The sequence below is a fragment of the Neofelis nebulosa genome, chromosome 3, assembly GCF_028018385.1.
Source record: "Neofelis nebulosa isolate mNeoNeb1 chromosome 3, mNeoNeb1.pri, whole genome shotgun sequence".
NCBI lineage: Eukaryota > Metazoa > Chordata > Mammalia > Carnivora > Felidae > Neofelis > Neofelis nebulosa.
This window is the reverse complement of record NC_080784.1, coordinates 171,789,842-171,805,291: the sequence shown is the minus strand read 5'-3', so window position 1 is coordinate 171,805,291 and position 15,450 is coordinate 171,789,842. Positions and strand designations below refer to the sequence as shown.

Below are 15,450 nucleotides of genomic sequence, written 5' to 3'. Positions count from 1 at the left end.
TGAAATGTTCTGAATATATCTGTTAAGTCCATCTGGTCCAGTGTGTCATTCAAAGCCATTGTTTCCTTGTTGATTGTGTCCATTGCTGTGAGTGGGGTGTTGAAGTTTCCTACTATTATGGTACTGCTATCAATAAGTGTCTTTATGTTTGTGAATAATTGACTTACATATTTGGGTGCTCCAACATTTGGCACATAAATGTTTACTTCTTGGTGGATAAACACCTTAAATGATATAATGCCCTTCTGCATCTCTTGATACAGTCTTTATTTTGAAGTCTAGACTGTCTGATATAAGTATGGCTACTCCAGCTTTCTTTTGTTGACCATTAGCATGATAGATGGTTCTCCATCCCCTTACTTTTTCAATCTGAAGGTGTCTTTAGGTCTAAAGTGGGTCTCTTGTAAACAGCATATAGATGGATCTTTTTTTCTTATCCATTCTGTTACCCTATGTCTTTTGATTGGAGCATTGAGTCCATTGACATTTAGAGTGAGTACTGAAAGTTATGAATATTGCCATTATGTTGCTTGTAGAGTTGGAGTTTCTGGTGGTGTTCTCTGGTCCTTTCTAACCTTTGTTGCTTTTGGTTATATGTGTATGTATGTATGTATGTATGTATTTATATTTTCATCTCTTCTCCCCTCAGAGGGTCCCCCTTAAAATTTTTTGCTGGTTTAGTGGTCACAGATTCCTTTAATTTTTGTTTTTCTGGGAAACTTTTTATCTCTCCTCTTTTAATTGACAGCCTTGCTGCCTAAAGAATTCTTGGCTGCATATTTTTCTGATTCAGCACATTGAGTATATCCTGCCACTCCTTTCTGGCCTGCCAAGTTTCTGTGGATAGGTGTGCTGCAAACCTGATCTGTCTTCCCTTGGACTTTTTTCCCCTTGCTGCTTTCATGATTCTCTCCTTGCCTGAGTATTTTGTGAATTTGACTGTGATATGCCTTGTTGATGGTCGGTTTTTGTTGAATCTAATGGGAGTCCTCTGTGCTTCCTGGTTTTTGATGTCTGTGTCTTTCCCCAGGTTAGGAAAGTTTTCCTCTATGATTTGCTCACATAACCCTTCTACCCCTATTTCTCTCTCTTCCTCTTCTGGGACCCCTATGATTCTAATGTTGTTCCTTTTAATGAGTCACTGATTTCTCTGATTCTTAAATTGTGCTCTTTTGCCTTAATCTCCCTCTTTTTTTCTGCTTCATTATTCTCCATAAGTTTGTCCTCTGTGTTGCTGATTCTCTGTTCTGCCTCATCCATCCTTGCTGCTGCGGCATCCATTCGTGATTGCAGCTCAGTTGTAGCATTTTTATTTCATCCTGACTAGTTTTTACTTTTTTTATCTCTGCAGAAAGGGATTCTAATCTGTTTTCAACTCCAGCTAGTATTCTTATTATCGTGATTCTAAATTCTGGTTCAGACATCTTGCTTGTATCTCTGTTGGTTAAGTCCCTGACTGTCGTTTCTTCCTGCTCTTTCTTTTGGGGTGAATTCCTTCATTTCATCATTTTGAAGGAAGAAAAGGAATTAATGAGGTAGAAAAAATTAAAATTAAAAAATTAAACACACACACACACAAAATCGAATAAATGATGCTAGATCTTAGGTGTGTTTTGGTCTGAGTGTTGAAAGTAGCTTGAAAGGGGCACCTGGGTGGCTCAGTCGGTTGAGCGTCCGACTTTGGCTCAGGTCAGGATCTCACGGTCTGTGAGTTCAAGCCCCGCGTGGGGCTCTGTGCTGACAGCTCAGAGCCTGGAGCCTGTTTCGGATTCTGTGTCTCCCTCTCTCTCTGACCCTCCCCTGTTCATGCTCTGTCTCTCTCTGTCTCAAAAAATAAATAAACGTTAAAAAAAATTAAAAAAAAAAAAAGAAAGTGGCTTGATAGATTAGAGAAAAAAGGGAGAAAAAAAGAAAAACAAAGGAAATAGTTTGAAAATTTGAAAAAAATGAATGCACTGAAGTAGACTAAATTGAAATGATGGAAGCAAAATAGAATTTGAAAAAATTTACACAAAAGTAAAGAATATAGTAGAAAAAAATTAAAGAAAAATATTTTTAATAAAAAATAAAAATAAAAATGACGTTTTTCTCTTTATTCAAGAAAAAGAAAAATGAAAAAGAGAAAAATGAAAAAAAAAGGAAATTGCTTGAAAATTTGAAAAGTTAATACACTGAAGTAGACTAAAATAAAATGATGGGAGTAAAATGGAATTTGAAAAATTTACACAAAAATAAAAAATATAGTAAAAAAATTAAAGAAATATTTTTAATAAAAATTGAAAATAAAAATGAATTTTTTCTCTTTTTTTTGCTGAATTCTGTGGTTCAGGTTGTGCAGATTGTTTTGTTAATCATCAGATCAGTTTTATAGGTGTGCAGGATGGTTTAGTGTTGGTCTGACTGTATTTCATTGACAAGACACACAAAAAACTTCCATGCTGTTCTGCCATCTTGGCTCCCTCCAAGTCTGGGCACTTTTTAATCTGGACTCTGGTGAGGGTGAGTCCTTTAGAAATGTTTCTCAGTTTGTACTAAAGCCTTGTGGATCTCTGGACACGAGCCCTGTTGACTTTGAAAACACAATGTTTTGGGGGCTCATCCTTCAGATGCAGGTCTTAAGATTTGGTGTTCCCATGGGGTACATGCGTGGCTCAGTCAGTTGAGCATTCAAGTTCAGCTCAGGTCATGATCTCACAGTTCATGAATTTGAGCCCTGCATCGGGCCCTGTGCTGGCTTTAGATTCTGTGTCTCCCTCTCTCTCTGCCCCTTCCCTGCTTGTGCTCTGTCTGGCTGGCTCTCTCTCAAAAATAAATAAATAAAGGGGCGCCTGGGTGGCGCAGTCGGTTAAGCGTCCGACTTCAGCCAGGTCACGATCTCGCAGTCCGTGAGTTCGAGCCCCGCGTCAGGCTCTGGGCTGATGGCTCGGAGCCTGGAGCCTGTTTCCGATTCTGTGTCTCCCTCTCTCTCTGCCCCTCCCCCATTCATGCTCTGTCTCTCTCTGTCCCAAAAATAAATAAAAAATGTTGAAAAAAAAATTTTTTTTTAAATAAATAAATAAAAAAAAGATTTGGGGTTCCCAATATTGGTTTCATACCTTTTGCTCCTCAGAGAGAAGTTCAGTGTTTTGAGCTCCCTCACCATTGTGAGTTGCCACCGCAGGGTGTGGTTTATGTTGAGACTGTCTTCACTTCTCCTCCCTGCTTGGATGTGGGTTTCTTCTCATTTGCTGGATATGTAGGAGTCTCTCAGCTAGTTTTGGCTTTGTTTGTTTGTTTGTTTGTTTGTTTTTCCAGAGGAAATTGTGCCACATGTAGTTGTAGATTCGGTGTGTCCACGGGAGGAGAAGAATTCAGGATTTTTCTTCGTGGCCATCATGAACCACAACATCTTTAGTGTATAGACATGTTTGAACCCATAAGGATCAGACTGTTGAGCAGTTGTTGATGCCAGCCATCAAATCAGGATTTAAATAGCTTTGGTGATGGGGCGCCTGGGTGTCTCAGTTGGTTGAGCGACCGACTTTGGTTCAGGTCATGATCTCAAGGTTTGTGAGTTTGAGCCCCATGTCAGGCTCGTTGTTGTCAGCATAGAGCCTGCTTGGGGTCCTCTCTCCCCCAGCAGCCTCTCTCTGCCCCTCCCCCACTCATACTCTCTCTCTCAAAAATAAATAAACATTCTTAAAAAATAGCTTTGGGGGCACCTGGGTGGCTTGGTTGGTTAAACTGAATTCAGCTCAAGTCACGATCTCACAGTTCCGTGAGTTTGAGCCCAGCATCGGGCTCTGCACAGACAGTGTGGAGCCTGCTTGGGATTGTCTCTCTCCCTCTCTGTGTCTCAAAATACATAAGTAAACTTAAAAAAAATAGCTTTGGCAAAACACCTTCCATGGAACCTATTTCAGCTTAAGGTGGTTAATCAGAAATTTTATATTATAAGGGCTTACCCTTCTTTGGAGGATGTGATGCATTACCCAGACCCCTGCTTAAGGATTAAAGGGCTCAGTCCTCTAGCTACTGAGAAGGTTGTTGGCTAATATCTGTCTTTGGGAATTGCCACCTGGTGGAGCCCAAGGTTACACCCCCCGACTGGGGGCAGCCTTCATCCCATGGTGCTAAAATATAAAAGCCCCTCCCCCTCTCCTGGCTGGGGAGAACTCGGAAGGGCCATTCTTGGTCCAGACTTCCCTCTGGGGTTGGCTGAGACTTGTTGTACCTGCTCCATAGCCCAGCTTCCCCCTCTGCCCTATCCTGCTCTGTTCCCTTTCTCCCATGGGCATTGAACCAAGGGCACTCCCAAATACACCTCTGTACCCAAATCAGCATCTCAGAGTCTGCTTCCTGGGGAACACAGCCTGCGAAACCAGGTCTCAGTAGGAGGTGAAAAAAAAATAGTTCTCAGATCCTTATTGTGTGAGAAAATACTCACTTTTGAGATTTTCTGCCTTTGATCATTAAAAAGGAAAGAGAAAAAAATGACCCTTTTGGAAATTTGCTCAGTCTTTCTGCTGAACCAGACACTCTGCTCTATATTGTTTCCCTTTATTTACTAACTTTCACCCTGATTTTAATTTATCTCAAAATAAGAAAAACCAAACCTTCTTGAGCCCATTTTTGCAAGTGTAATTTGTTGCAGAACAGAAAATGACAGGAGGACCTTGAAGGACAAGGCATTTGTTGGAACAAGAAATGCAGAACATTATAGCAGAATGGAGTACTTTTGGTAATGATGCATGGGGTTGAAATGATGTGAAAGGGAGGTCATTTAACCATGTAAATTGAATGAAGGAGCATTCCATGAGAATGACCCCAGGCTCCAGTTTTCAGAACAAGAAGGTGGTAGGTCTCAGAATGAGGTCACCCTAGCACACGTGGCACTGAGTCCATCCGTCCACTTGGGTTTGGCAACCTGGTTTAATTCTCTGCTGGAGCATGGATTAGTTTTCATCTCAACAGTCCTTCTGCTTCTCGGAGGGTAAAAAATAGGCCCATTTTATAATATACTGCAAGGTATCTCAGGGTAAGAGCTATCTTAAGGAAGGAGGGTTTTCACAAACAAATTGGCGACTCAATTGGAACTGGAGTTGCTGTTGAAGGTCTCAGGAACAGGTTGAAACAGTTGCATTTGCTGGAGAAAAGGAAGAGGAGGAAGGGCTGTTAACCGTTGTCATTGTTTTTTCTCTAATATTTCCTACCAAGCAACTGCTTTGGGATAATAACAAAATGATTTCACTATGGAAAAAAGATGCAGAGAAAAGGAACTGGAGCTGTTTGATTGGCTAATAATGAACATAAAGGACTTCATGCTTGTTGAATGGCAGATTGAAATCCAGTGAGTATTCATGCAGATCTTATGGGGGTGGTATTGGATGGGACCACAAATTAGTGCTGGCATTAATGAGATGGAGGCTGTAAAATACAGAGAGTTCCAATAACCAGGATCTCTGATAAGGCCCGATTGAAAGCACCCAGACCTTTCAGACAAGTTCTGTGCGAGAGCAGAGCAATAAACAACAAAGACATTCAGAATGGGGGAAAACTGGGGATTATATAATGGACTGAAGTGGTGTTAGGACGCTTGGTTAAAATGACACAGCGCAGCTGAGTGACAAACATAGCCTTGCCTAGAATAATGATTTTTAGAAACAGACATTGTTTAGATGCTACTCAAATGATCAGAGAGAAAAATTATGCCTTTTTATTGTAGGGAAGTTGGTCTAAATGAGGAACTGCCCTGTGACAATACCACTACTGCTGCACCTTATATGTGATGGACATCGTGGTTTGTGGTTCATGGCACTGTTACCACTTGTTACCCGGTCCCATCCTCACAGTGTTTGCACACTGATAGTTGAATGCATGTCTGTGCACCCAGTTAGCTTTGGAATGCCATGACAGGAACCGGATCATATTCATTCTATGAGGCTTCTCCTCTTTCCATTTAATTGTTTGTGAATTCTCCGAAGTAATTTGTCTTTTTTTTTTTTTTTTTTTTTTTTTTTTAAATTTTTTTTTTCAACGTTTTTTATTTATTTTTGGGACAGAGAGAGACAGAGCATGAACGGGGGAGGGGCAGAGAGAGAGGGAGACACAGAATCGGAAACAGGCTCCAGGCTCCGAGCCATCAGCCCAGAGCCTGACGCGGGGCTCGAACTCACGGACCGTGAGATCGTGACCTGGCTGAAGTCGGACGCTTAACCGACTGCGCCACCCAGGCGCCCCCGAAGTAATTTGTCTTAAAGAACACTGCCTCGTAGAAAATCTCCCTTTCCCAGCATTCTGGGATTATCTGGCATATAGAACAAATGCTGTTGTGGCAAAGTTGTATTACATAATGGCATTACGTTGATAAATGAATGGAAGACACCATGTAACATTAACATGGGTGGCTTGCGTTTGCATGGGTGGAATTCTTGGATAACTTCAGTCTGCAAAACTCATCCACAGCTGCTGTAGGTATATTCTCTTTCCCAAGCAGGCTAATAAGGTTTTGCTGAGCATGTGTGCTCTTTATAGAACCTTCTGGCTTTCTAGAACTCCATCAGTAACTTTTTAGGAATTTGTCTCCATTTTGTCTCAGGTAAACCAGCTGGTGCCTCTCCTGCTGGTGCCACTCATGCTTATTTGTTGTTCAGTCTCCAGTCTTCTATTTCCTGTCCCTCTCGGGAAGCCCTAGGTCCTAAAATAGCTATGGACTGTCTTTTGTTCAAGGCACACACAATGTTGCTGTGCTGCTATAGGGGACACAATTGGTGGGAGAACTTACTTCGTTTCCCCGATGGCCACCATCTTGGTTTTGTTCTTCCACGTCCTCATTTTCCATATTACCTGAGTTATTTCAGTGCCTTAAGGTCTTTTAAGGGCCTCATTGTGTATGCTGGCTTTTAACCTGCTTTTTTGTAGTCTTTCCTTTCTATTGAGGTTTGATATGTGTTCAGCATAGAGCCTGACATACAGTGTATGTTTATTTAGTAATGTTGAATTGAACTACCCTGTGTGAGAGAGGCCCTTTTGTATTCATTGTATATGTAAGAACAGTTAAACCAAGAGAAGTTATATCTACAATCTTAGATAAAAATTTACAGCTGCGAACCCCCTTGGAAATCAATTAAGCTTTTCCATCTCATCCCCATTGTTTGTATTGATAAGAAAATTAAATTAGAAGGAAATTGACTTTCCTGGTATCTAGTAGTTAGTGGGTGGTTTAATAAAGGCTAGAATCCTGGGCTGTGGTCAATGTCTGTGTCCCCATATGTCTTCTCAAGGTTAAAGACGGTAGACACAGAGATACTCCTGTGTGCATCATATTGATCTTTAAAAAAATTTTTTTTTAGTTTATTTTGAGAGAGATTGAGAGCAAGCATGAGTTGAGAAGTGGGGGAGGAGAGAGAGAGAGACAGAGAGAGAGAGCGAGAATCCCAAGCAGGCTCTGTGGTATCAGCACTGACACAGAGCTCGATCTCACGAACCACAATATCATGACCTGAGCTGAAACCAAGAGTTGGACACTCAACTGACTGAGCTACCCAGGCGCCCCATCATATTGATCTTAATTTCAACATGTTTATGCCAGGCCTGGCATGCCAGTGGCTTTTTATTTATTCCTTGATGATTTCATGTCTTTCCATACCAGGAATTTAAGAAATGCCAGGGAGAGAGAGCCTGGAAGTCTTCCTGAACTGGCTGGTATGGAGTCATAGAATATAAAGGTCAAAAGAGGTTGTACAGGTTCCCTAGGTCAGTCATGCTCTAAAATTTTAGTCTCCATCTATACCATTCTGCCAAGTGGTCAGCTAGACTCTGTCAGAACATTCCTGGTCTCTCTCTGGAAAGAGCTGACTCTTGGGGTTTGACTGAAAGCCATCTCCCTGGAGCCTTCACTTGAGGACCAAGTCTACCCCTTTGAGGATGCTCAGAACAACTGAATTTATGGCCTCCATATCAATTGTTCCAATTTGGTTCTCCGTGATGTTTCTCTTTCTACATTAACGTTTTTTTTTTTCTACCAGTGTCTCCCAACCTTTTGAAATCTAAGGCAGATACTGGAGATGATATTTGCAGAGTACCCTAGGGTGAATCTGAGAGGAATTAGGAATGTCTGTCTGGGGATTGGTGAAAAATTCATTACATTTTTTTCTTTATAATGTATAATTATGAGAGGAAAATAAAATATAAAATACTAGGGAACATATTAAATATTGAAACTGTAGAAAGGTTCCAAATAAAATCTTTTCAAAGGTTTGAAAATGAAAGCTTAGTTTGATTCCATGAACATAACCTTTAGTATCAGGTCTTATGTTTGAAATGGCTACTTATAATTCCTGATCAAGACTTGTTAATGATGAATTCTTCAAATTCTCAATAGTTGTGATGGACAAGAAGCTGTGATTAAAAATTTAATACCATTTTTTCAGCCTGTAAAAGACATACAGCAGTTGAAATTATAATTATAGGCTCTAATAGCTCTTTCTTCACTTTCATTGACAAATATAATGTTGAAATTTCTAATGTTGGTGAGAAAGGACTACTAATCCAATTGAATGTTTTCATGTTAAGTATTTCAAAATATGCTGAAGCTCTATTTTGCAGAATGCATGTGCATTGTTAGAGCAGACGCTCAGCAGTACGGATATCTCCTGGAGGGGTATATCAGCTACACGCAGAGGGAAGTGGTTGTTATGTGTGAAGAAAGAGGCTCTGGACAGCACAGTGATCACACCCACTGGAGCACTCCTTCTACTCCCTGCCTCCACCTGGTGTCCTTAGGGTAACTGTGCCCTTTGGGCACCTGGAATAGGGACTGACTACTTCAGCAGCAGCTTCTCCACCCCACTTCCAGGATGGGGAGATGTGCTCTGCCTCTGGCTGCCAAGGTAGAGGTAGAGGTGATAGATCTTGTTTAAGCTCAGTATATCCAGGCCGAGTAGCCGGTGCCAATGTCACTTTTCATGTCTTCCTCCTGGGGGACTGTGAAAGGCATCCACAGACCCCACAATGCTTGGACAGTTCTTGCACAGAACCTACCAGAGCTGCCTGGACCAGAGCTGGCTGGCATGGGTCTTCAGCTGTCCAGGTCCTGCTCAAGAGCTGAGTGATCCAGCTCCGGGCACAGCTTTAGAGAATTCAGAGCACAGCACAATGCCAAGGCACATGGACGGGGAAGATCTTTCGGTCATTGCTTCCATGATGTGCATTCAAGTTCTTTCATCATGATGATCTTTCTCTGAGGTCATGTCTGATTGATTTCTATCCTTTTCACAGCATGATGACCAGACCTGAACCCCAGGTGCAATCTAATCAGCAAAGAAGACCCCCCAAGGATTTTCGCCTCTTGAGACATAGATACAGTGCTTCTGTGTCACATCCCTGGTATCTACGTCATGCCGTCTTATATTACGTTTCTTGGATATTTTAACCTTTAAATGGCTAAACTTGTCTGCAAAAAAAGCCTGCTCCCTGGCCACAAAGGTAATTTTTGTGTGAGTCAAAGGCAAAACCTTGTTTGAGTATAGGGAGACTAGCTGCCTCTAAGGTGACAAAACTCTGCCACATAAATGGTGGCATGTCTGCTTGCTTTGGTGAAGGACAGTGAGTGCAAATGCTAGTTAAATGAGAAGGCATGTTACTCCTATAGGCAATGGTGGTCATTTTAAGTATTTGAGAAGGCAAGTAGCCTAATCTAGTTGTACCCTTTTACTTTGCTTTAGGTTAGGATTTTTCTTTTTGTAATTTCTCTTCCTTTTTTTATTATTTATTTTTTAAAAAATGTTTATTTTGAGAGAGAGACGGAGTGCGAGCAGGGGAAGGGCAGAGAGAGAGGGAGACACAAAATCCGAAGCAGGCTCCAGGCTCTGAGCTGTCAGCACAGAGCCAGATGTGGGGCTCAAACCCGCAAACAATGAGATCGTGACCTAAGCCGAAGCCGGACGCTCAACCAAATGAGCCATCCAGGTGCTCTCTCTTCCTCTTTTTAAATAAGCCAATTATATTGAAATACGTATAAAGAAAAGTACATCAATCATAAATGTACACCTGAATGAATTATTATAAAATAAACACTCGGGGCGCCTGGGTGGCTCAGTCGGTTGGGCGTCTGACTTCAGCTCAGGTCACGATCTCGCGGTCCGTGAGTTCGAGCCCCGCATCGGGCTCTGGGCTGACAGCTCAGAGCCTGGAGCCTGTTTCAGATTCTGTGTCTCCCTCTCTCTCTGACCCTCCCCTGCTCATGCTCTGTCTCTCTCTGTCTCAAAAATAAATAAATGTTAAAAAAAAAAATTTAAAATAAACACTCAAGTCAAAAAATAGAACATTACCAAGAACGTAGAAGATTTCTTACTTCCACTTACCAACCACTTCCCCTCCTTCTTGTCCAGAGGTAACCACTGCCTTTACTTCTAATGTGTAGGATTAGTTTTGCCTGTTTTTGGACTTTACAAATGGACTTATGCGGTACATAGTCTTTTGTGTTTGGCCAATGTTGTTCAGCATTGTGTCTGTGAGGTTTCTCTCTATTGTTGAGTGTATCCATAGTTTGTTCTTTTTCATCATTCTGTAGTATTTCAGTGTATGAATATGCCACATTTTATTTATCAGTCTATTATTATTTGGATATTTGGGTTGCTTCTAGTATTTGGCTCTCATGAATAAGGGTACTAAGAGCATTTGTGTATGTGTCAGTGGCCCATATTTATGATTTTAAGGGATGATCATGCTCTGTAGCCACTTGGAACCGATCTGCCCTGCAGGGGAGCCTAGGCATTCTTCTCTCTGGGCACAAAAGCAAGTAGTAGAGATTCCTTCTCAAACCACTGATGAAAGATATCCTTCCTGATACATATCCCGAAGTTGTCCTCTGGGAAATAATAACTCTGAATTTCTGGGGTTTTTTCTTGATGAAGTATGTATGTATCTATGTATTATAATTTCAGTATAGTTAACATACAGTATTATAATAGTTTCAGGTGTACAGTGTAGCAATTCAACAGCTCCATATATTACTCAGGGCTCATCAAGACAAGTGTACTCTTAATCCCCTCCTCTTTTTTAGGGTACTTTCCTTTCTTTGAATTCCAAGTGTGCAGTCCACATCCATGCAACAGAAGAAAACAAAAGATTGAGTTGTGAGTGAGTTTCTTAAGGTACAGCCCATGGGACTTCCACAGAGTAAAGGTTGGACTCCACTGGTGACATTGGAGGTGACTTCCCACTCTGAGAGCCTATAAACTAATGAGATATTTTAAAGGAAGCAGTAAGAACCCAGGCAACTTTATTATTTCTAGATCTGTCTCCATGGCAATTGAAGCACAGCCCTTTCTTACCCTGTAGCATATTGTATCTCAGTTATTTGTTTATGCCCATCTCTCTGTCTTAGTAGGGTCTCCTCAAGGATCCAGATGAAATCTTTTTCATCTTTTTCGCTTCTGGCACAGTGCTTGCACACAATAGATTCTCTGCTTGAATTCTTTCCTCAGGGTTAGCACTGGAGAGCTGCAGAGAGGAGGCTGGAGATTGGTCCTGAGAACACACCAGAGCTTTTCAGGTACCTCCAGATTTTTCAAATTTGTTCTTCAGTGTGGATGATCCACTATTAGCACCAGAGGCACAAAATGGTTTAAAATAATAAAAGATAACGTAGTTAATGCTGATTGAATCTTTCTAGTGACCAGGCACCATTCTATCTGTTTTACATTTGTGGACTCACTTGATCCTAGCATATCATGCCTGTTTTCAGGTGAGGAAGTTAAGGCTCCAACAGGTTAAGTAACTTACCTAAAGTTAACCAAATAGAAGGACAAAAACAGGATGGGAACCCAGGCTGCCTGGCTGCAGACCCCATATGACAGCCATTCCTCAATGTTGCGTCTACCAAGAGATGCATAAGACAAGTACCTATTGATTAGTTTTTGGTGGAGATTATTCTCACCTTAAGGAACAAGACAAGTTCCTATGCTAATAGTTCTCTGGATAAATTAAAACGTATTCTAAATGGAAGCCTTGCATGGTAGTTGAGTACAGAGTCCCAAACCATGGTAAAGGGGGTGAGAGCATGGGCTCTCAGATGGATTTGAATCCTTACTCTGCCTCTTATTCCTTGTGACTTTGACAATTGACATAACATCTCTGAGCCCTAGTTTCCTTATCTACAAATTAGACATAGTCACTTTCACTTAAAATTTTTTTTTGAAAATGAAAAAATTACATAAAATACTTAGCATTACTAAAACAATAATAAACACTCGATAAATGGTAGTAATATTGGTAGTATTAGTATTTCTATTAGTGTTATAAGCTATGGCATGACAACGGGTCTTTTCTTTCTAGGGATGTTTCTTTTCTGAAAAACTGTTCATCTCTAGCCCTCTACAACCAGAACCTTTTCTCTCTCAGGCAATCTTAGAAGAAAATAGACTCCATCTTCTTCTCCAATACTCATTGTTGTATTGTGGCAAAGTATACATAACATAAAATTTACCATTTTAACCATTTTTTAATATACAGTTCTCTGGCAGGAAATATATTGTGCAGTCACCACCACCATTCATCTCTAGAAACTTTTGCTTCTTCCCAAACAGAAACTCAGTACCCACTGGATAATAACTCCCCATTCCTCCTTTCCCCAGGCTATTGGCAAACACCATTCTATTTTCTCTATGAATTTGACTACCCTTGCAGCCTGGTGTAAGTGGAATCATACAATATTTGTCCTTTTGTGACTGGTTTATTTCATTTAGCATAATGTTTTCAGGGTTCATCCATGTTGTAGCACATGCCAGCATGTCCTTCCTTTTTAAGGCTGAATAATATTCCACTGTGTGTGTATGTATATATATATATATATATATATATACATACACACCACAGTTTCTTTATCCATTCATTTGTCAAGTGGTTGCTTTAGCCTTTTGGCTATTGTCAATAATGCTACTAAGAGTATGAGTATACAAATACCTGTTTGAGTCCCTGCATTCAATTATTTTTGGTATATACTTAAAAGTGGAATTGTTGAATCATATGTTAATTCCATATTTAATTTTTTGAAGACAAAATTTTTTTTGCCACAGTGGTTGCACCATTTTATATACCCATCAGTAATGGCTTGGGTCCCAGTTTCTCCACATCCTCACCAATACTTCTTAGTTTCTGTATTTTGTTTTTGTTTTTGTTTTTGTTTTTTAATTAACAGCCATCCTAATGGGTGTGAAGTGGTATCTCATTGTCATTTTGATTTGAATTTCCCTAATGATTGGTGATGTTGATCATGTTTTCATGTGCTTATTGGCCATTTTTTTCCCAATACCCATTGTTATTTTTTTTTTTTTTAATTTTTTTGTTTATTTCTGAGACAGAGAGAGACACAGCATGAGTAAGGGAGGGGCAGAAAGAGAGGGAGACACAGAATCCGAAGCAGGCTCCAGGCTCTGAGCTGTCAGCACAGAGCCCGATGCGGGGCTCGAACTCACAGACCGCGAGATCATGACCTGGGCTGAAGTCGGACGCTTAACCGACTGAGCCACCCAGGCGCCCCAACCCATTGTTATTCTTAACAAAAAGCATACACACCCACTCAACTCTGACAGTCTATGAATTCATGCTAGGCAAGTCGCCATACAATACAGTAGGTGGTTGTTTCATGTTTTCATACTTCAGTGTCCTCCTACTGAGCACATTGCTTGGCCATTGTAGGCTGACTTACTTGCAGTAGATGGCTAATCTCAAATGCTAGGCACTGATCTTTTCTGCCATCGGTTTCAGAGGGTACTTTTTCATCCATCTTTTGCCTTATTCAATGGGCAAGAAAGTTTTCAGTAGGTATTACGTCAGTGTGCAGGTAAACCCCATTGAAAGAATAAATGATGCCTCTCATATCCAAATAAATGTAATGAATATATCTGAGCAGCCTTGACAATGTTGACCACTCTGTCCTTTTTGAACCTGTCTTCTCCTGTGGCCATCTTGACAGCATCCTCTCTGGTTATCAGCCTGTCTCTCTAACTACCACTCCTTCTTTTAAAATTTTTTTTTAACGTTTATTTATTTTTGAGACAGAGAGAGACAGAGCATGAACGGGGGAGGGTCAGAGAGAGGGAGACACAGAATCTGAAACAGGCTCCAGACTCTGAGCTGTCAGCACAGAGCCTGACATGGAGCTTGAACTCATGGACTGCGAGATCATGACCTGAGCCGAAGTCGGCCGCTTAACTGACTGAGCCACCCAGGCGCCCCTAACTACCACTCCTTCTAAGTCTTCCTCCCTTTTCTTTGTTCTCTGCCCGTCATTAAATATTGGTGTTTTCCATTTCTGCTTTGTTTTTTTGTTTTTTTTTTTTCATCTGTGTGGTCTTCCTTCTTTACCCACCATTTGTACCTCCATTTATATATGGGGAAATTCCCAAACAGGTCTCTTGCCTAAAACTCTGAGCTCCAGACTCATTTATTCAACTGTCCATTTCTACACAAAAGTTCCATGAGCACCTCAAACTCTACATATTGAAAATGGAACCCATGGTATTTTCCAGAAATAATATTCTTCCTTGAATCTTCCCTAAATGGATCAAAGACACTGCCATCAACAAGTCACAAAACAGGGAAATCATTCTACATTCCCCTCTCCTTTACCTCCCCACATCCAGTACATCACTGCTGATCCTCCCACCTATAGTCTTTCAACACCTCCCCCCACCCTCCCACCCCAACACCCCCCCTCCCACCCCGTGGTTTTTCTTGCCCTAGGTCTCTGAATTCAGTAAGATAATGCTTACAATGTGTTGGCTCTGTGCCCTGCACACTGTAGCTTTTCCTACTAGTAGTACTTGCTTCAAACCCTTGTTACCATTTACCTAGGCTATTGCAATTCTCACCTCTTCTTCTGCTTCTGGTCTTGTCTCCATCAAATCCATCCCTTAAATTCTCTCAATCATTATTAATTTTTTTTCACAGCCCACATCTTGTCATCTCACTTCCCTGCTTAAAAATGCTTTAGCGACTCCCTATTGCAATGACATTTGTAAGCTCAGCGTACAAGGTCCTCCAGCATCTGGCTCCTGGGTAAAGTTGGATCCATATTTGGCTGCTTCCTCACAGAGCCCTATGTTCTGCCCAGAGCAAATGCCTATGCTTCCCTGAACATACCACACTGCTGCGCAAGTTTATGACTTTGCACACACTCCTCCCCATGTACAAAACATGTTCTTACCTCCTTTTCCTCAACCACAGTTCATCCCTTAAAACCTCACCAGGTGACTTTTCTTACCTGTTGTCTTCCCTGAGCGCAGGTTTTCCAGGATGGTTGACCACCCTCTCCTTTGTGCTATTGTAACGTATACATTGTCAAGGCAATTCAGGACTCCAATGAATAGGACAGAAACTGCTGACAGCATCTTAGATGGAAGTTTTTCCAGCTTTGAAAATAAAATGAAATGTCGAGGTCTAGACTCCACTGGAAATCCTGTCATA

At 41.1% G+C, this 15,450-nt stretch overlaps 1 long non-coding RNA gene across 1 annotated transcript in view; it reads left to right on the top strand.

Annotated features, from left to right (window-relative positions):
- Nucleotides 1-5,136: 5,136 nt before the first annotated feature.
- Nucleotides 5,137-15,450, top strand: part of LOC131507655 (uncharacterized) — a 36,499-nt gene continuing 26,185 nt past the window's right edge. Inside the window, exons 1-3 of the long non-coding RNA XR_009259612.1 lie at nt 5,137-5,329; nt 9,259-9,465; nt 11,469-11,536. This is a non-coding gene — a long non-coding RNA (uncharacterized LOC131507655). The remainder of the gene's footprint in view (nt 5,330-9,258; nt 9,466-11,468; nt 11,537-15,450) is intronic.